General features: G+C 37.9%; 1 pseudogene; it reads right to left on the bottom strand.

Annotated features, from left to right (window-relative positions):
* The window catches only part of LOC119876343, a 35,896-nt pseudogene that overhangs the window by 11,356 nt on the left and 2,145 nt on the right, over positions 1-22,395 (bottom strand).

The following is a 22,395-nucleotide window of genomic DNA, read 5'->3' on the forward strand; positions in this document are numbered from 1 at the left end:
TTCTCCTTCAGTTTACTCCCTACCTCTGGTAACCACAAGCCTGATCACTTTTTCTATGAGTTTGATTTGTGTTTGTTTTGTTTGTTTTCAGATTCCACATATTGCTGAGATTATATAGAATTTGTCTTTGTCTAACTTATTTCATTTAGCACAATGTCTCCAGGGTCCATTTATGTTGTCACAAATGATAGGTTTTTCTCATTTTTTATGGTTGAATAATATTTCATATTCATTCATTGGTGAACACTTAGGTTGTTTCCATGGCTGGCTATTATAAATAATGCTGCTATAAATACGGAGGTTCAGATATCTTTTTGAGTTAGTGTTTTTCTTTTTTTTCCTTTGGATATATTTCCAGAAGTGGAACTGCTAGATTATATGGTAGTTCTATTCTTAATTTTTTGAGGATCCTCTATTGTTTTCCATACTGGCTGTACCAATTTGTCATCCCATCAATAGTAATCTACCTTTTCTTCACATCCATGCCAGCATTTGTTATTTCTTGTCTTTTTGATGGCCATTCTAACAAATACGAGGTGATATCTCATTCTGGTTTTAGTTTGTATTTAACGTGTATTTTAACATGTATGACTGTGATGTTGAGCATCTTTTACTGCTCCTATTGGTTTTCCTGTATCTTCTTTGGAGAACTATTTAGGTCCTTGGCCCATTTTTAAATTGGGTTGTTTCTGTTTCTGTGTTTGTGGTTTTGTTTTTTGTTTTTTTTTTTTTTTGCTTTGATTTGTATGAGTTATTTGTATTTTAGATATTAACCAATCATCAGATAGATGTCATATCCAAAAACACATTACCAAGACTCATATCAGGGAGCTTTGTTTCTGTTTTCTTCTAGGAGTTTCATGGTTTCCCATCTTATATTTAATTCTTTAATTCATTTTGAGTTAATTTTTGTGAGTGGTATAATTTATGGATCCAGTTTTTTTATACATGAATATCCACTACTTTTTCTTTTTGTATATTTTTTTTGGATTTTGATTTGCCAACATATAGCATAACACCCCAGTGCTCATCCCATCAAGTGCCCCTGTCAGTGCCCATCACCCAGTCACCCCATCTCCCTTCCACTACCCCTTGTTCGTTTCCCAGAGTTAGGAGTCTCTCATAGTCAGTCATCTTCTCTGATTTTTCCCACTCATTTTCTCTCCTTTCCCCTTTAATCCCTTTCACTATTTCTTATATTCCCCAAATGAATGAAACCATATAATGTTTGTCCTTCTCCGATTGACTGACTTCACTCAGCATAATACCTTCCAGTTCCATCCATGTTGAAGCAAATGGCGGGTATTCGTTGTTTCTAGTGGTCCAGGACCATTTTTAATAGACTATTTTTCTCCATTGAATATTCATGTTTCCTGTATCAAATATAAATTTGCCATACATGCTTGGATTTATTTATGGGCTTTTGATTCTGGTCTCCTGTTCTGTTTGTCAGTTTTTATGCCAGGACCATACTATTTTGAGGACTATAGCTTTATAGTATAGCTTAAAATCAGAAAGTATGGTACTTCCTGTTTTGTTCATTTTTCCTCAGGATTTATTTGCCAATTCAGGGTCAGTGGTTCTAAATTTTAGGATTGTTTTTCTACTTCTATAAAAAATACCATTGGAATTTTGATAGAGATTACACTGAATCTATGGATGGCTTTTGGTAGCGGTGATATTTTATTTATTAATTTATTCATTTTTAGTAGTAGTGATATTTTCATAATATTAATTCTTCCAATTCATAAAACATGGGATACTTGTCCATTTACTTGTGTCTCTTCAATTTCTTTCACCTGCACAAACGGGGAGGGACAGAGGGAGAGGAAAAGGGGCAGAGAGAGAGGTTAGAGGGAGAGGGGGGCCGAGGGAGAAGCCGACTCTCTGCTGAGCAGGGAGCCCGATGCAGGGCTTCATCCCAAGGACCCTGAGATCATGACCTAAGCTGAAGGCAGATTCTTAACTAACTGAGCCACCCAAGAGCCCCTCTTTGACCAATGTCTTACAGTTTTTAGGCTAGAAATCTTTTGCTTTCTTAATTAAATTTATTCCTAAGTATTTTTTTGATGCTATTGTAAATGAGATCAGTTTCTTTTTCAGAAATTTTGTTAATATATAGAAAAGCTACTGATTTTAGGATTTTTTTGTGTATGAAATCATGTTGTCTGCCAATCAAGACAATTTTACTTCTTCCTTTATAATTCTGATACTTTTTATTATTTTTTTCTTTCCTGATTGCTTTACGTAGGATTTCTAGTACTATGTTGAATAGGAGTGGTAAGAGTGGGCACCTTTGTCTTATTCTTGGTCTTAGAGGAAAAGCTTTTATCTTTCACTGTATTTATTATTTTATTTTATTTTATTTTTATTTTTATTTTTTTAATAATAAATTTATTTTTTATTGGTGTTCAATTTACCAACATACAGAATAACACCCAGTGCTCATCCCGTCAAGTGCCCCCCTCAGTGCCCATCACCCATTCACCCCCACCCTCTTTCACTGTATTTAGCATGATATTAGCCATGGGCTTGTTACATTTCCTTTATTATATTGAGAAATGTTCCTTCTATGCCTAATTTGTTAAGAGTTTTTATTATGAACGGATGTTGAATTTTGTCAAATTTTTTTCTCTGCATCTATTGAGATGACCGTATGATTCTTTTTCATTCTATTAATGGGATGTATCATGTTGACTAATTTTCATATGTTGAACCATCCTTGCATCACAGGGATAAATCCTACTCAATCATGGTGAATGATCCTTTTGCTGAATTCAGTTTGCTAGCATTTTATTGAGAATTTTTTCATCTATGTTTATTGAGGATATTGGTCTATAGTTTTCTTTTCTAGTTGTGTCCTTTCTGATTTTGGTATAAGGATAAGTCTTGCCTCATAAAATGAGTCATGAGTTTTCCTCTTTAATTTTTTGGAAGAGTTTAAGAAGGATTGGTGTTAATTCCTTAAATGTTTGGTAAAAATCACTGGTGAAGCCATTTTGTTCTGTTATTTTTTCTGCGTTGGGAGTTTTTGATTACTGATTCAGTGTCCATACTAGTAATTGTCTATTTAGACTTTCTAGTTCTTCATTCAGTTTTGCTAAGTTGTATGTTTCTAAGAATTTTTCTATTTCTCATGGATTGTCTAATTTGCTGGCATTAAGTTGTACATAGCAGCTCTTATAATTCTTTAAATGTCTGAGATATCAGTTGTAATGTCTCTATGTAGAAGTCAAATTGTATGACTGGGTAAAAATACAAAATCTAAGTATACGCTGCTTATAGAGAATAAAGAATGCAAATATTTGAGGATATAGAAAGGTTGAAAGTAAAAAGATGGAGAAAGATAAGCTTAAAAGCACTAATCAAGGATCCCTGGGTGGCGCAGCAGTTTGGCGCCTGCCTTTGACCCAGGGCGCAATCCTGGAGACCCGGGATCAAATCCCACGTCGGGCTCCCGGTGCATGGAGCCTGCTTCTCCCTCTGCCTGTGTCTCTGCCTCTCTCTCTCTCTCTCTGTGTAACTATCATAAATAAATAAAAATTAAAAAAAAGCACTAATCAAAAGAGCTTTTTCAACCTTACTGATATCAGAGAAAGTAGACCTTTAAGGTAAAAAGCATTATTAGTGATAGGAGGAATATTTCATAGTTGTAAAAGGTACAGTCCAACTGGGAGGAGGCTATTGCAGTAATCCATGTCAGAGATGGTAATGACACGGACTAGAAAGACAGCTGTTGATGTAAGGTAAAGTAGTCAAATTCTGGATATGTGTTGGTGCAAATAGGACTTGCTATTGGATTTGGTATGGGATATGGAAAAAAGAGAGGTATCAAGGATGATTTCAAGGTTTTTGTCCTGAAGGACCAGGTAAATCACGTGTGATTTACTGAAATGGGGAAATTTATTGAGACTTGAGGCTCGAAAAGAGAATAAAAGTTATTTTCTGGCTGAGTAGAACAGAATTTGGGGAAAGAGCAGTAATTCAGTTTTGAACATATAGAGTGATGGTGCTGAGAAGGCATTTGGATTCACGAATCTGTAATCTAGTGTAACTCCTCATTTTATAGATGAAGGGAGTGAGTGAGGCTTCAAAACCATCTTGTAGGGTGCCTGGGTGGCTCAGTTAGTTAAGCATCTGCCTTGGGCTCAGATCATGATCTGGGGTCCATGGATCGATTCCTACATTGAGCTCCCTGCTCAGCAGGGAGTCTACTTCTCACTCCTCCTCTGCCTCTCCCCCTCCTCCTGCTCTCTCTCTCTCTCAACTAGATAAATAATATCTTTAAAAACAAATAAACAAACAACCAAAAAAAAAAAAACCCCAACAAAACTGGCTTGTAGTTACACCACAAATAAATGTCAGTGCCAGGATTAAGATCCAGATCGTTTGGAGCTAAGCCTAGTGACTTAAACCATACCATATGTTACTTCTAAATTTGCTTTGTTGAACTGCAGAAAATATTTCATATAGAATAGTAGTAATTGTTAAGGTGTATTGAGTGTTACTGCATGCCAAGAATCATGCTAAATAGTTAGGATACCTTTTCTCTTAAGGTCTTTTTTTTTTTTCTTTTGTAGTCCAACAAGGTAGATACTGTAATTATCTCATTTTTATAGTTAGAAAACTGAGCTTTTGAGATTAAGTGACTTTCCCAAGGCCATTGGTGAAGCTATTCAGATAGCCCCAGGGGTTCAACTCCTGTCCCCATGTTATAACTGCTATACTTTATCTTTTCCAGCATGCTAGAAAACAGACACTCAAACTGTGCTGTGTCCCAATTCATCTTCTGGATTCATTTGTGGGTTTATGATTATGTCACATACAGACTATTTGATTTTGTGACCTCCAGTTTTTCCTTTAGGTTTTGAATTGGACTAAGGAACCATTTCCATCCAGTTACATTTAGGGAACTCACTGATACTTCCATAGTGCACTTTCCCCAGGGCCCAAGAGGAATGCTTCATTAGGACATAGTGATGGCTTCTTGTTTCAGCAGCTGTAACAGCTGTCTTTTTGGAACAAAGGAGTAATTAGAAATCATTTGCAATAAAAGCCTTCTTTCTTTTTCTGACATAAGAGCCTTTGTATTTTTGTTGACTTCTTTGAAAATTACAGAGAAAATAAATGAAACCAGGAAAAAAAAATGCCAGAAACCCCAACACCTCATCCAAATTACCTCCCCAACCAAAACTGAAACATCCTCAGAAGAATGAGGCTTTTTTTTTGGTCTTTAATCTAAGGGTAGTGTAAAAGCCTAGGTAGTCTCTGGGACTACTTTAATCAACTTAATGCAGTCTGTAGACTTCAGGCTTTGGGCTAGTACAAAGAGACACTCAGATGTAAGCCAGTGAGTGAATGCTTTCACAGGGCATTGCACTAAAAACAGGTCTATGCGATAAAAGGAGAGGTCCAACAGGAGTCAATGATATGGTCCATTCTGGCTAGATTGATACCGTCTGGAAATGGGTTATGTTACTAAAGGTGTAGTGGCAAGAGCCAGCTGGTCCCTCCATCTAGCATAATTTCCTTCACAAGTCGCTTGTGAGAATAAAAGTGCATGGTGATGGACCTTTGTTAGTTCAAAGGTTTTTACCTCTTTATTCTAAAGCCCCATTGTGAATTCACAGGGCTTAAAATATGTATTACTGTCCCTTTCATTTTATCATTCTAAAAGAAATCAAAGACAAAACTTATTTCTTCCCAATGAGCTTGTCTGTTTGAAATCATAGGGTGTTTGTACATATGGTCTTCTAATATCTCAACTGAATCTTTGCAATTTCTGTGGGAATTGTGAGGTATTTGTCTTCCTTACAGAGTTGCAAGGAGCTCTTGCAAAAAAGACTGATTTGCTTTCTCTTCCTTTTCAGTAATTACAGTTTAGTTTATTGTAAAATAAAACAGAATAAACTACAAGGACATTTTTAAGGGGATCTGGAAGGCTGTTAATTGTCCCCTCCTTCTCAATGACAGTTGAGTAGTTCATCTTGCTATAATCTCAACTCTTGAAGATTTCCGTCCACAACTTTTACTTCAACAAAACTTCTGGCTGAATCAAATAGGTATTGAGCCTAAACATTGTGTACTACATAGGGTGATGCTAGGAAACATATGAAAATTTTAGCTGTACAACGAAAATAATACTCTCATGAACATTACTAATTGCTGTTTGTTATGACTGGCCTGAAGAATTTTTCCTGAAGGTACATACTTCATATTGTGAATTGCTTGCTCACTGGAGTCTCTATGTCCTATATTTTCTTGTCTGACACACAATCCATACTTTAAAGTCTATCTTTTATCCATTCAATACAGCTTAAAGTGTAATTTCGGTGACTGACAGTTTATAAAAAAAGGAGAAATGCTCATTTTTTAAAAAACTGGGAAACAAAATAATCTCTTACCAGTACAAAAACATTGGTGACACTCCCCAGTTTCCCAAAGAAATATTTTGTTCATCATCTCCTGAAATGTGAATCACAACACTCATGACAGGTGAATGAAGAGAGGAAAATTAAGATATGGGCACAAACAAAAGCAGCATTAATAATTCAGGTAAATAAAATTTGTATACAAAAGAAAACTGTCAAGGTGATGGAGAATGTTTCTGCAAATACAGGACATTTAGGCAACAGGAAAATGAGTTGAGCTTTGAATGTTTTACATTCCATGCAAGGGCTTATGTAGCTTGAATTTTCTTTTCCATTCCATGTAGCTTATGTAGCTTGAATTTGCTTTTCCTGATTTCATTGTTGTAGCAAATATTATTTACTATGATTTATAATCTTTCCTAGGTTAACTGAGTTGGAGTTTTTCCCTTATCCACATTGCTACAATTTTAAAGAATCAGCCTCAGGTAGACTGTGGAGTGTTCTTTGATATTTTATAGTTTGTTTATATTAGCTTTAATTGGTTGAAAGCCATTCTTTTCTTATCTGAGCCATTTATACTAATTTATATAATTTTGTCATATCTCATCCGTAGTGTTGCTCAGTGAGTCTCTTCATGTAGTTTGGCTGCTTTAATTTTTAAGGCACGTTGTAAAAACATCTAAAAGCAGATGTGTGTATAAATATAAATATGTATACATATTTTCAGTTGTAAAGGTAGTATATTACTATTTACTCTTCTGAATGTAATTTGTTTTCACTTTTCATTATACCTTGGAAATCATGCTGTATCAATACGTATAGATCTACTTCATTGTTTTTAATGGTTGTGTATAGACCTTTTTTTTTTTTTTTTTTTTTTTTTTGCTGGTAGCTATTTGGTTGTTTTTCTTTCAATTTCTGTGATAAACAATGCTTCAGTGAACATCTTTGCATATATATCTTGGCTTATTTTTGCAAGTAAATTGCTAGTGAAATTGCTGAAGGATAAATTCCTGGCAGTTAAATTGCTGTGAAACGTATAGTCAAATTGCTTCCCAAAGAGGTTACGCCAATTTACATGTTCACCAGTTGTGTAGGAGGGAGTCTGTTTCTCTATATTCCAGCCAATATTGAGTACTACCACATATTCTGAGCTCTGCCAATCTTGCATATCATTTAAGATGGATTGGTGGCTCTAAGCCCATGAGCTCAGCTTGTTAATGTGACCTCCCTGTAGAGAGATCTGTTTCCTGGAGAACCTCTAGCGTCAGTGTCTTTAGAATTTTTCTCTTGCACTAGTCAGACTCTAGTGGGGTTGCAGACACTCCTGCAATCTCCTGCCTGGAGGGGGAATGCCTGACGGTCAGTGTTCTGGGAGCCAAGGAGAGAAGTCCGTTTTCAGTACAGAACTCATGCTCTGAACTGTACATTGAGTCCCCAGGTCAAGGACTTTGTTACCAATCCTTCCCCAAAGAGTGAATCTCATTTTTCTGCTTTATGAATTATGTTGGTTCACTGTTTCCCCCAACACCAGTTTGAGATACAGCACTCTGGGGTCTGCTCAGTCATTTACCATTCTCTGTGTTTTTATAAGTTTGCAAAAATACTGCCCCCTCTCCTGTTCACCCTAACTCACTTAAATAAAGTGAATGTTTCTGGAGGGAGCAAGAGTGGTGGGTATGTGTTCAGTCTGCTGTTTCATCTTAGTCTATTAATCCCTCTAAACTCTCAATGTTCTCAACTGAGGAAAGAGGATAATAGTGTTTTCATCAGTTGTGAGGATGGAATTGTGGTAATACAGGGAAAGGACAAATCATGGTCTCTCAATAAATGTCTTTGTATAATATTACTACCTGTGTGACTACATCCCTCCCACACTTGTGGAATATATCGCAGATATATTGCAAATAAATCTTTTCTTCCTGAGAGACGGAAAGCATGTTATATGGAAAAAAATTCCTTCTCCTCTGAGACAGGGGAACCCTCCTGCACTGCTGGTGGGAATGCAACTGGTGCAGCCACTTTAGAGAACAGTATGGAGGTTCCTCAGAAAGTTAAAAATAGCACTACCCTATGATCCAGCAATTGTACCACTAGGTACTCACCTAAAGGATACAAAGATACAGATTTTTATATCTGCCAATGTTTTTAGCAGCATTATCAACCATAGCCAAACTATGGAGAGAGCCCAGATGTCCATCGACAGATGAATGGATAAAGAAGATGTGGTATAAATGTACAGTGGCGTATTACTCAGGCATCAGAAAGAATGAAATCTTGCCATTTGCAATGACGTGAATGGAGCTAGAGTGTATTATAGTAAACGAAATCAGTCAGTCAGAGAAAGACAAATACAATATAATCTCATTCATATGTAGAATTTAAGAAATAAGATGAAGATAGAGGAAGGGCGAAAAGAAAAAGAGGAGAGAAGGAAATAAAGCATAAGAGACTCTTCATGATAGAGAACAAACTGGGAGTTGATGGAGGGAGATGGGTGGGGGATGAGATAGATGGGGGATGGGTAATTATTAAGAAGGGCACTTGTGGTGAGCACTGCGTGTTGTGTCTACAGTAAGCGATGAATCACTAAATTCTACTACTGAAACCAATATTGCACTGTATGTTAACTAAAATTTAAAAAAAATTTAAAAAAAATCCCACCTTCTCCTCTGATCAGGATCAGATTTGTATGCCTTGCTCTCTTGTTGCCATCAACATAATAATGTGAGGAAATGATTTTTCACTGGGTATCCTCAAATGTCGGTGTGTGTAGGTCTTCTCTTTTGGGCTAGCTGGTTTCACCTAAGGGGGAATTTCTAGTGTTTTACCTGTGGATGGCAACCTGTTGCTGGACCTTGGATTGCTGATCAGGATAAGGGCTCTGTGGGCCTTGCTCCTTCCTATGTAGGTTTGAGTGGAAACTCTTGTTTTTGGTCACTTCAGTCCTATCTTCAGCAATGCCGGTGGTCCCGAATGTGGGAGCTCTGGGGTTCCAACCTGCCAGGAAGAAAGCCTCTTATCTCCTGCTGGGGTGGGAGGGAGCAGTTTCATGGCTCTGTGGGGTGTGGGAGGAGTCTTGGAAATTGAACCACTCTTTGTAAAAATGCCTTGCAACTTTTTTTTTTTAAGATTTTATTTATTCACTTGACAAAGAGAGAACACAAGCAGGGGAAGGAGCAGGGGGAGAGGGAGAAGCAGACTCCCGCAGAGCAGACTCTGAGCAGACGCCCAACTGATTGTGCCACCCGGCGCCCTGCCTTGCAGCCTTTAATGTATCTACAGATCACCTGGGAATAGGCTCTGAATCAGTAAGTCTGGAGTGGTAGCTAGAATTCTTTATTTCTTTTTTTAAGGTTTTTAAAATTTATTTGTGGGGCAGGGAGAGGCAGAGGGAGAGAGAGGGAATCTCAAGCAGACTCTCCGCTGGCAGGAAAGCCCATGCGGGACTCCATCTCACGGCGCTGAGACCGTGACCTGACCTGAAATCAAGTGTCAGACACTTAATCCACTGAGCCACCCAGGTGCCCCTGGAATGCAGTATTTCTAACAGGCTTTTAAGAGATGCCAGAGGGGGATCCCTGGGTGGCTCAGTGGTTTAGCGCCTGCCTTTGGCTCAGGGCGTGATCCTGGGGTCTCAGGATCGAGTCCCACATCAGGCTCCCTGCATGGAGCCTGCTTCTCCCTCTGCCTGTGTCTCTGCCTCTCTCTCTCTCTCCCTCTTTCTCTCTCTCTCTCATGAATAATAATAATAATAATAATAAAAATCTAGAGATCCAGGTAGCTGGTTGCAGACTGTGAATAGCAAAGCTTTCTATAGACTACCCATCCAACTGTCCTGGACCATCCAACCAACTTCTTTGCTTTCCTGGGCTTCTGGTGACCTGAATAAAGTTGCTTTTGTTAGTTTTTCCCTCTATAGGTTTAGGCTTCAGGTTTTCCTGCTTTGCAGAATGACTGACCGCTTGCCTGTTCATATTTGAGTGAGATAGGAAAAATCTCTCTTCTGTTTTTGTTTCCTTTTCTGTCCTCTTTGTCCTTGTAGGTTTGTAGCTTTCCATTCCTCTTTTGTCATTTTAGGAAGGGGCAAGAGGGAGCAGAGATAACTATAGGAGTTCAAATTGCTATGTTCTGTGAAGTCAATTTAGACAATCGCAGGTGTCTGAAAAACACTTGCTGACTGTAAAGTTCTATAGAAGTTAGTTAGAGTATTTCGCTGAGCATACCAGGAGGCAATGATCAGAGGTCGCTGTGTACTCTCGTCCCATCAAGTACGTAACTACCTGGTATGTACGGCTAGCATCCACCAGGTATAGAGCTGGGACCTTCAAGAACAGGAGAGAATATGCATGAGAAATATGAATATGGCCAATGCTGGTAATTATGGATTCAGCAATAGCCAGCTTACCGTTGCACATCTATAGGAATTTTTCCACCTTAAATGTTGGAATAATACAACTTTAGTTCTGATTCAATTTAAGACTGAAAGTTTGGCTATGCACAGGTATAATCAGAGAAGCAATCATGGGATATGAGCCAAGGATTCGATCTATCATCTACCTATTGTTTTTCTATCTATCACATATAGATGTAAAGGGATCTGTATCCTTGCTAGATGTATATCCATATCCTCCAGGATTGATTTATGTATCTGGAAGCGAATACAAATTATATTATTTTCCTCTTCTTTTAAAACAAAGGTAGCTGTTATATATATTATTCTACACATTATTTTTTCCCATGGCAGTATTTGGTATGTAACATTGTGCTTTTTTTTTTAAAAAGATTTTATTTATCTATTCATGAGAGATAGATAGATAGATAGATAGATAGATAGATAGATAGATAGATAGAGGCAGAGACACAGGTAGAGGGAGAAGCAGGCTCCACGCAGGGAGCCCAATGTGGGACTCGATCCCGGGACCCCAGGATCAGGCCCTGGGCTGAAGGTGGCGCTAAACCACTGAGCCACCTGGGCTGCCCAACCTCGTGCTTTCTAATAGTTTGCATGCTATTCTACTATATGAATGTACCATAGTTAATTTAGTCCATCCTCTATTAGACATCTGATATCTGGGCCTTTTCCAGTCTTTTGCTTTTACAAATGTTGCTGAAATCAGTGTAATTTCATGCGTGTACTCTTAGATCTTCATGGTAAATTTTTTAAAATGGAATTTCTAGATCACAGGGAATAGTACATTTGTAGATATTGCCGATTATCAGTTGTTCTCCATAAGCATTAAACAAATTTGTATTGGGGCGCCTGGGTGGCTCGGATGGTTTAAGCATCGGACTCTTGACTTCGGCTCAGGTCATGATGTTGGGGTCGTGAGATCAAGCCCCATGTCAGGCTCCCCCCTCAGCAAGGAGTCTGCTTAAGATTCTCAGATACTCTCTCTCCCTCTGCCCCACCCCACTGCACTCTCTCTCTCGCAAATAAATAAATACTTCTTTTAAAAAATTTATACTTCTGCCAGCAATGCTGAAGAGTGCATATTATCCCACAAATAATACATTAGCAGTTCGACATTGTTGCCAAAATAAGAGGTTTTTTTAAAAAGACATTTTTCTTGGTATGTCTGAGGTTGAATCTTTTCATATGGTTAAGGGCCACTTGTGTGCTTTATCTGGGACATGTGGATTTCAAAAATCCATGTTCTTTGTCAATTTTTCAACTGAGTTTTTTTTCTTAGAGTTTTTTTTTGGGGAACTCTTTATATATTAAGGAGATGTGGCACACAGGCTAAGGTGATCTCTGGTAGGTGATGCCCTTGTACAATTCCCTCTCCTTAAATGAGAGCAGAACCTGTGACTTGCTTCTAACAAAGAGAATAGGTCAGCAGTAAAGGGATTTTGCATATTTAATTAAAGTCCCTGACCACTTAATTTTAAGTCAATCAAAAGGGACATCCTGGGTGGGCCTGACCTAATCAGGTGCGCCCTTTAAAAGGGAGTGTAGAGGTCAGAGACTGGAAGCAACAGAAGCTTGTTCTCTTTGTTGCTGCTCTTGAAGAAGTAAGCTGCCTTGTATTTTGTGAACTATATCAGGGAGTTTGCAAGCAGGTCCTTCCTTAGTCAAACCTGTAGATGAGAAGATAGCTTTTAGGTTTAGTCATAACTGGAAAGACTTTCCCTATTCTAAGATTATAAAACATTTCTGCATGTTTTCTTCCACAACTTTTGAGATTTTATTTTTGTACACTTAAAGTCTTTGATCTGTTTGGAGTTTAATTTGCCTTAAGGTGTGAAAAATGGATAAAATTTGTTTTTTCTAGGTGGCTGTCCAGATATCTCAATACTAAAATTTGTTTTAGTGTTTCAACCTATCCATCCCCCTTTGGTCTGAGAGGAGATTTTTTTTCCCCCATGAATTCCCTTGTGTATTGGAATTGTCTAAACTTTAAAAAAAAAAAAAAGAATGGTCTAAACTTTTAATATTTTGGTAGCATAATTTCTTTTTCTTTTTGAATTTCATTTCATTTTACTTTTTTTTCATTTTTAAAGTTTAAATTCAGTTTGCCAATATATAACACCTGGTAGCATAATTTCTTGAATGTAATTTGGTACATTATTTCTCTGAATTTTTTTTAGGGGGGCCTATTTCTTAGAAGTCAGGAATTTCAACTGACCATCTTTGTATCTCCTAGCCCACTGTTTGGAATACAATAGACCCTCAATGAAAGCTTATTGAAGGAATGAATAATGGTATTCATACAGTGCAGATGTAATTTATGGAATGCTTTTGCTCAGTATTAACTTTCCTTAGTCAGCAGCTGAATTTCAGTTTAGGGAATTATGATTTTGGGGTTCAAGCTCCATCCCTACAAATGAGTTTATAGATACATACTCGGTGCATATGTATAGATTTATGATTGTAATCTTGACCAGTAGAACCAAAGAGAAATGAAGTGTGTATTTATGTTCCCATTCTGCAACTGAAAGAAAACATAATAAACTTCAATCAGTTAGTAATCATTTGCATTTATTATGGGTGATGGGAATCACTTACTGCTCAAACCTATAGTTTCTATGGGGAGGACTTTCCCTCTTGCCTCACCCCTTAGTCCAACCTACAGAGGAACCCACAGAGGTATTGTGAGTTATCTATCTAGTGAGTTTGGGAAAGGAGCTAGACATACAAGGCCTAGCCATTTTCTCATACTATTTGTGTGTGTGTGTGTGCGCGCGCACATGTCTGTGTTCAACATCTTGTTGGAAACACATATTCTAATCTGATTTTCTTTTAAAATTTTTTAAAATTTAAATTCAGTTTAATTAACGTATATTGTATTTTTAATTTCAGAAGTAGAATTTAGTGATTCATCAGTATTATATAACACCCAGTGCTCATTCCATCAAGTGCCCTCCTTAATGCCCATCACCCAGTTACTCTACTCCTCTACCTACCTCCTCTCCAGCAACTCCCAATTTGTTCCCTTTAGTTAAGAGTCTCTTATGATTTGTCTTCCTCAGTTTTCCTCTTTTTTAATTTTTCCTTCCCTAACTGACTTATTTCACTTAGCATGATAATGCTCTAGTTCCATTTGCAACAATGAGGATGGAACTAGAATGTATTGCGCTAAGTGAAATAAGTCAGTCAGAAATACAAATACCATATGATTTCACTCATAGGTGGAATTTAAGAAACAAAACAGAAGAAAATAAGGGAAGGAAATTCAAAAAGAATGGAATGGAATCAAGTGATAATTGTCTTTCTCTGATTGACTTATTTCACTTAGCATAATATGCTCTAGATCCATCCTCATTGTTGCAAATGGCAAAATTTCATTCTTTTTGATGGCAGAGTAATATTCCATTGTATACAAATACTACCTCTTCTTTATCCATTCATCTGTCAATGGGCATCTGGGCTTTTCCCATAGTTTGTCTATTGAGGACATTGCTGCTATAAACACTAGGGTGCAGGTGGCCCTTCAGATAAGTACATTTGTATCTTTGGGATAAATACCCAGTAGTACAATTGCTGGGTCATAGGATGGCTCTATTTTCAACTTTTTTGAGAGATGTACATACTGTTCTCCAGAGTGGTTGCACCAGTTTGCATTCTCACCAAGAGTGTAAGAGGGCTCCCGTTTTCCACATCCTTGCCAACATCTGTTGTTTCCTGACTTGTTAATTTTAGCCATTCTGACCAGTGTGAGGTGATACCTCATTGTGTAATCTGATTTTCTATGTAGATTTTCTAAAGTAGAAATTGGATGCACAGATGGTAGCATTTACACAGTGTGGTCTTGGAGAATGCATCCCTTCAATGCTTGATGTTCTTGATGGCCAGGTAGGCTTGCATTTTTCTGCACTGCATGGCACTGAGTGAATGAATTTACTTCCATCCACTGCTGACACACCTGAGCCATGTCCCTCAACCTAGACTGGCCTTTGCTGTCAATCCTGCTGATATTCTGACCCATATCTCTTGTTTAGTTCACTACTGGTTGGGAACTCGGGCCGAGTAAATGGTTCTATTTAATGGGCTTCCTCAAGCCTTTCAGCATTTAATCTGAAATTACTTTAATTGTAATCTTCCCCTGATAACCTTCCTAAACTCTTTCTTTTGAAATTACCTAATTCAACCAATTTTGTTTTAATATACTGTGTGTTGGCTCATTTTAAGTACTTAAAATCGAGATAACTGACTAATGTTACTAATGATGGGGTGTGTTTAATGTAGCTTTATATCTCATCTCTATATGCTCGTTGAAGGCCGTGCATATTATGTATATAGGTTCATTCAGTAGTTTCAGAGAATGAGCAGAGTCTGTGAAATTCATTAAATATTGCCACAATAAGAAAAAAGGACAAACCACAAGAGAAAAACAATCTGTACATGAGATTTCACTGCAAACTAGACTGTTTCAGTGTTTATAAATATTCGTCTGTGGAGAGAAGTACATGTATTATAATAATTATGCATTAGTGCCTCATTAGTAGGGGGTTACATCCATGCTGTTTCTTTTTCCTCTAGTGTATTTCTGATAAGTTAGCATTTTTAAAGTCTTATTTAAAATGTAATAAAAACAGAGGAGAGAGAGTGTGTGTATATTCAAGAGTAGATCATTTGTAATTCCTTCAGCTGTGTGAAGAAACATGTTCCATGGGCTTCTGAGCCTACAGAGAAGATGTAAAATATTACCTTCCTTATTCAGAACCAGAACCTAATGACTTGAAAAGTGACAAGCAGGTCATGTCAGAACAGAACTTTTATCGTATCGATGTTTTATTTTGGATGCCATTATATACATTTAAATGATAGGTTCCTAAGTATGTTTTTTAAAAGAGATCCTTTCCTGACTAGCACTCCCAGAAATACCTTTTAATGCACTTTGTAGGTACCTTCTAATTGCAAAATCCATGGATATGTTCAGTCTTTTAAAATTTGATCCTTCTGTCAAATTCCGTCTAGTTGGGGGCACCTGGGTGGCTCATCGGTTGAGCGTCTGCCTTTGGCTCAGGTCGTAGTCCCAGGGTCCTGGGATCGAGTCCCACATCAGGCTCTCTGCAGAAAGCCTAGTTCTCCCTCTGCCTGTGTCTCTGCCTCTCTCTCTGTCTCTCATGAATAAATAAATAAAATCTTTTTAAAAATCTTAAATTTCATCTAGTTGACCAATTTCTCCTTTTTGGGGTTTGACCTTTGACTGCTAGATAGAGCACATTACTTGTTCTCCTCCAGCCTCTCTGACTGCTGTTTCTCTATCTCTCTTACGTGGTCCTCTTGATTTTTTTTGTCTTTTCCTCACATATTCCATTTTTTCTTTTCACTGCTCTTCTCACACTTCCTCCTCTCCCCAGATGATCTTGGTTCTCATGACCATCTATGCTAATGATTCCTACGTCTATGTTTTTGCTCTGCTTGAATCTGTGTCAGGTTGCCATTTCCAACTGCATACTGGGTTCCTCTAGCAGTCTCATAGGTACTCAGAACTTAACTGAAGACCAGCTGGAATTCATCATCTTCTCTCATAAGCTTGCTCTCACTTCTTTTATTCTGTTTTAAATGACGGCATCACTATCAGTCACCAAAAGAAGCAGCTTGGAAGTTACCCTTGACAGCTTTCATATGTCCTCTCCTGTGTCCATTTAGGCACCAAGCTCTGACAAATCTACCTCTCAGTATGCTCTCAAATCGATCCCATTCTTTGAGTCTGTCTTATGACTTCTCTGGTTGGATAAACTGCTTGGGCTATTGCAACTGACTTTCCACAGGCCACCTGGCATGTTGTCTTGTCCCAGTCAAAGCCACACTCTCACACTGCTTTAGAATGCATTGCTGCCCAGGCACTGCCCTTCTTAAAACTCATCAGTGGCTTCCTATTGCATGAAGGGTAAGGATCAAGCTCTTAATGTAGGGTGCAAGGCCTTTAATTTGGAGGAAAGAGGAGTGGGAAACTGTTTTTGAGGCACAAAGTTAAAACAATATAGAAATGTAAAAGGTAAAAAAAAAAATCACCATTCCCCAGTCCACTCCCCAGAAGTAACCACTGTTAGAATAGAAGTTAAAATTCTTAAGTACAAGTTACAGAAAATGCTGGTTGATTTAAGCAAGAAAGGAATATATTTAGAAAAATGTGTGGTAGCTTCCTGAATCCTCAGAAGTGAGAACCGGATTGAAGATGATGCAGCCAGGAGGTAACAAAGTGCCACATCCAAAGTAACATGGAGGCCATCATTGCGGTGGCCACTGTGTGGTCGGTGCTGGCCCCAGCACTACAGCTGTTGCTTCTCAGCGGCTCCATCCTACTGTCATAGCCATCACTGCACAGACACCTGTGTTCCTAGTTCCTGCAAGGCTGGGCTGGGGCTTTGGTTAGCATAGCCTAGACATAGTGAGGGCTTGGAAAGCAACTGTCTGAGATTTTCAGAGACAAAGTCACAAAGAAATTATGAGTAGAAACTCTGGAACCCAATTTCTTGGATTGCAATTTGTTCATGTACTTATTGGTTGGCAGGATATTTGACCTCTCTGCATCTCAGTTTCCTTTTCTGTGAAGTAGGGATGCTTCATGGGATTGTAGTGAAAATGAAATGTTATTTTAGGCGAATTGGTTACAAAAGTTCTTGACTGAAATCTTATCATTTACATCAACATGGATGGAACTGGAGGGTATTATGCTGAGCAAAATAAAGTCAGTCAGAGAAAGACAATTACATGGTTTTACTCATATGTGGAATATAGGAAACAGTGCAGAGAACCATAGGGGAAGGGAGGGAAAACTGAATGGGAAGAAATCAGAGGGAAAGATAAATCATGAGAGACTCCTAACTGTTGGAAAGGAAACTGAGGGTCACTGGAGGTGAGGTGGGTAGGGAAATGGGGTAACTGGGTGATGGGTATTAAGGAGGGCACGTGATGGGATGAGCACTGATGCAACTGATGAATTACTGAACTCTATATTTGAAACTAATGATATACTATATGTTGGCTAATTAAAGTTAAATTTTTAAAAAGTTCCTGGTGATGATAAATATATAAAATGTTAGCTATTATTATCATTTCAGATTATATAGTGAAACTTGATTTTCCCATTAAGACTTATCTGGAAGAGAAAGATTGCACAAATTTAGAAAAGGAGTTCATGCAAGCGGGCAGCCAGAAAGAATAAGTGTCCATTATCCTAGGTATCCTTCCCTAGGATAGACCTTTTGCCCATCCGTTTGCAGTTAAGACATTTGTGCTTGTGCGTGTGTGTATGTGTGTGTGTGTGTGTTGTATCTGTATACTCAACTCAAACCTAGCTCAAACAACCTCAGACACAAAGCGTGGGAATTTACTGGTTTTGTGATCAAACCACAAAGAGGGAGGACAGGGAAGCAGCTGGGTCTTAAGACAACTGGAAGCATAGAGCTCAGTGCCACTAACACTCTTTCCCTCTCTTAATCTCAGTTTCTCTTGGTGTATCAGTACCATTCCCTTATATCCAATTCTTCTACAAGACTGAAAAAGACCATCTCTGGCAGCATAGGGCCTCATATCTTCCTACTCACCATCAGCAAGAAGTAGAATGTCTTCCCTCTGATGCCTGGTTAAGGAATTCTGGCAACTGGTGTGGGTTGACTTTGGTCAGTCGCTGTGGCTGGGTAGGTTGTCATCAGGGAGCCCGGAAGCTTCTACTGAGACCACGTGTTTCAAATTTGGAAAAAAACATTTTCCCAAAGGAAGGACTATTTGGCAGGCTGTTTTATGTTCTGTATAATTAACCCCGGTGGCAAGCTAAAAATTCCTTTACATTAAACAAATCTGTCTTTAAATTAGAAATAAAAAGCGCATGTAGCCGAAGTGTTAGGTACTGATTTTTAAAACCTTGGAGATCAGCATTGTGTTAACTTGGGCTGCCAGGATAACTTGTACAGTTCCTTGGAATAAACTTCTGTCATCTTTCAGTTGTAGAGTATCCTGAGTTGCAAGGGAGCTTTAAAAAAACTGTTACTATTTGCAACCATTTATCTGTGTGAATCAATTCTCAGCAACCAAAACAAAATACAACAAAACAAAACAAAACGGCAGGGATACTGTTCTGACTGTGGCTATCATCTGCCACTCCTAATTTCTGATTTTGTGTTCAACCAGACTGCTGGGTGTTCTCATTGATTGACTTCATATTAGGTAAGTATTTTGTATTTTAATCTTCAAAATTAATGTATACTAAAACTATTGCTTTCAGATGTTTTATTTTCTTGTAAGACTTCATTTGAAAGGGTTTAACTGCTAAAATTTGAAAACTGGTATGTTACAGTAGGGGTTGGCAAAGTGCCTGTAAAGGGCCATATAGTAAATATTTTAGATTTTGCAGGCCATAGGGTCTCTAGTGCAGTGACTCAGCCCTGCCATGGCAGCGTGAAAGCAGCGATCCGACAGTGCATAAGGAACTGTGGTGACTGTTCCAATAAAACTTTATTTACAAAAACTAGAGGCAGATTGAATTTGGCCGGTGGGCTGGGCTATCGTTTGCCAACCCGTCTGTATTAGAGCTTTTGCCATGAGTGGATAGACTGGACTATTCAGACCAGTTATATAGTTACCTTTAATGAAGGGGGCAAATGAGCTTCCCTCTCATTCTGTATTTATAGTTACTTTAAGAGGGTCTTGAACAGTTCTGATTTTAGTTAAAATTACATTACTGATAGCTGCATTGGATTTGTTGGGTCATCACATTTGTTTTGAAATCCGCCAACTTTAAATTAGCCCCACTATGCATTTTATATGTTCTTAGGCATAAAATAATCTGAAAGAGTTTGTATGATAATTCTCTTCTATGGTGGAGATTTATTCATTAACTAATCTTTACTTCTAATCTCGTTTGTGAGTATGAGGGAAGAGTTTAAACTAGGCACACTAATCTAATCTTCCCAATTGATGCTTCTTTTTCTTTTGCTCACAATAGCTTGTGTCATCTGAAAAAGGGCCCGAATAAATGTATCATTTGTCACTAGCTAAAACTGTCATCATTAACTTGATTAATCAAATGCTGCTCTTAAAGATGGATTGAAACACAAAATAGTCAGCCTGGTTCCACATAATGAAGAGATTAATTTGACACCCAAGACAACCAATTTAGTATTACTCAATGATCATGCTTTATTTAGAAAGCCATCAATTAGTATATTTTTCCTTGATGTACTATTTTGTCTTTCTAACAAGAAATGGTGATTTCCTCAAAAGTTAATCTGCTTCCCTTAAACATAAAAGGATATTTATCTTAGCACTCTTAAATTCCAAAATGTGAAACTCTCTTATGAGTAAGGAGAAAATTAATGATGGATTAAAGAGCTTACAATGGAAATCTTAAGTTTAGGATATTGCTGACTTTCTCTTCATAACATGATTAGGGTTACGGTAGTAGAAGTCACAGCAAGAGAGACCCAAAGGCCTCTGTTCTTACTTCTCTTGGAGGGAGATTAAAATGGCCTGGATACACGTACTGAGGTATAAATTGTACACTAACTTGCAAAGAAGTTAATTAGATTTTACTGCTTTTTTTTGTGTGTGTATGTGGTGGTTGGGAGAAGTTTTTGGCAAAGTAAGAAGAACATTAAGTCGCAGTATCCATCTTCTTTATATGATTGATACTTAAAGCAACCGAGAGAGCTGTATTCATGAGGTTTATGTGGCATATGGATTTTTTTAATCATCCCCTGTTGAGTAGCATTTCTTACTATGATGGGAAGAAACAGCAAGCAAATATTTCATTAACTAACTTAGGGCTAATGATGCTTTCTGGACGTGGAGTTTACTGTGAATGAGAAGTTGGAGTTGATGTTTAAAGAGTTCTGAGTTGGATTAGATTTCAAATGCTAAGCGTGAGGAATTTTTAAAAGGAGAGTGATGCTATTTCATTAATAGTTGATGGAAATTTACCATTTGAAAGGCTGACGTGTTTTAGAACCTATTACGAGTTATTAGATGGCATGCCATTTATGGATTTGACAGACTGTTGAAATCTGTTTTGTTTTGCTTCTTGTTTTTTGTCGAGAGGGGCCTTGGCAGTATGCTATGTGTGTGACATATTTCTTGCATCCGCTTGAGTGGTTGGTGTTTCTGCCTAAGTCAGCCTCCTGGTGCTTGTGAAAGCTTTACAGAGTGCTAGGGGACTTTCAACATGGGTAAGGAGACTGTAGTAGGTAGTAGGTAGTAGCCCACACTGCCCTTCCCTGGTTCCGTAACTCATCGTGTGGGCTTTCTCCCTGCTGATAGAGCCAGATGACAATCAAGAAGTGGCGATGAAATATTCCTTAAGTCCTCAGTACCGTGGGCCACACTGGTGTGTGTTCGATGATCTGAATGGGTCTTCTCTGTCCACGAGACAGGAGTTCTTGGAGGCTGCTCGCAATTAGGTCCACGGTAGGAGCCCTCAGAACTTTCCTTGCTGCTATTTGAAGGAAAGTATGTAAAGAACAAACATTTCAGAATTGTTGTATGGATTTTAGAGACCTGTTTCCCAGTAGGGCAGCCCTGGACTGGGAGCCAGGTCTACTGTGTTCTAGGCCTCTTGCCACCAGTAAGGAGTTGTGTCACCTTGGGCAAGTTTCCCTGCTCTTTTAGAGGTTAGGAAAGTATAGATTTATTGCTCAGATAGAATGTGGGCAACATGAGAGGACAACATGAGAAGAATACATTAATATTTTAATAGTGTTCAGAGGCATAAGCATGAACAGTTGTAGAAAATATGTACTTGAGGGAAAAATAAGTTTATCATTGAGAATGGATTCCCACAAAGCTGAAAGAATCTGTTAAGGATTGATGGCTTGACCTTCAACCCATCCATGTATTTTTCATTTCTTAAAAGCAAAAACATCTCTTCCTCCCCCTTCATGCTGCCCTTCCTTCTGATTACAAAAGAAAGATTTTTCTTTTGTAGAAAATTTGGAAAATATGGATGCTTACAAGGAAGAAAAGAGAATTTAACTACCCAGAAATCAAGCCCTTAAGATTTTAATATAATCTTATTGTTTCTTTCCTCTGTATGTGTATGTGTGTATGCACATAATTGGAATCATACTGAATGTGGTTTTCCCATTGTGTTGTTTTAATTTAATAATACACTTGAGTATTCTTCTAAAATATAATTTTAAATGAATATATAATATTCCAGAACACGCATCTTGTTTAGAAGATTCTCTTTCCCATTACGAAATGTTCTTTGGCGATAAATTTGGAAAATATAGAAAGAGATAAAGAAGAAAAAGAAAACCAATGATAACTCGATTATTCGAAGAAATCAGCCCTCTGGTCTGTTTTTCTATGCATTTTCACTATATTTATAATTTGTCTTCTGCCTTTTGTTTAACAGTATGACATAGATATCTTGCTTTACTATGAAAATTTATCTTAAGTATGCTTGATGTTAAAATTTATAGTTCCGTTTGGTATTGTACAATCTTTGTAATTAATATTGCCATGTGGTTATGTATATAGCATAAGAAATTACATTTCACCATTCACGCATTTAACATATTTATTGAGAGCCTATTATGTGCTAGACACTTGGCATACACTTGTGAACAGAACAGA

The sequence above is a fragment of the Canis lupus genome, chromosome 6, assembly GCF_011100685.1.
Source record: "Canis lupus familiaris isolate Mischka breed German Shepherd chromosome 6, alternate assembly UU_Cfam_GSD_1.0, whole genome shotgun sequence".
Classification (NCBI taxonomy): Eukaryota; Metazoa; Chordata; class Mammalia; order Carnivora; family Canidae; genus Canis; species Canis lupus.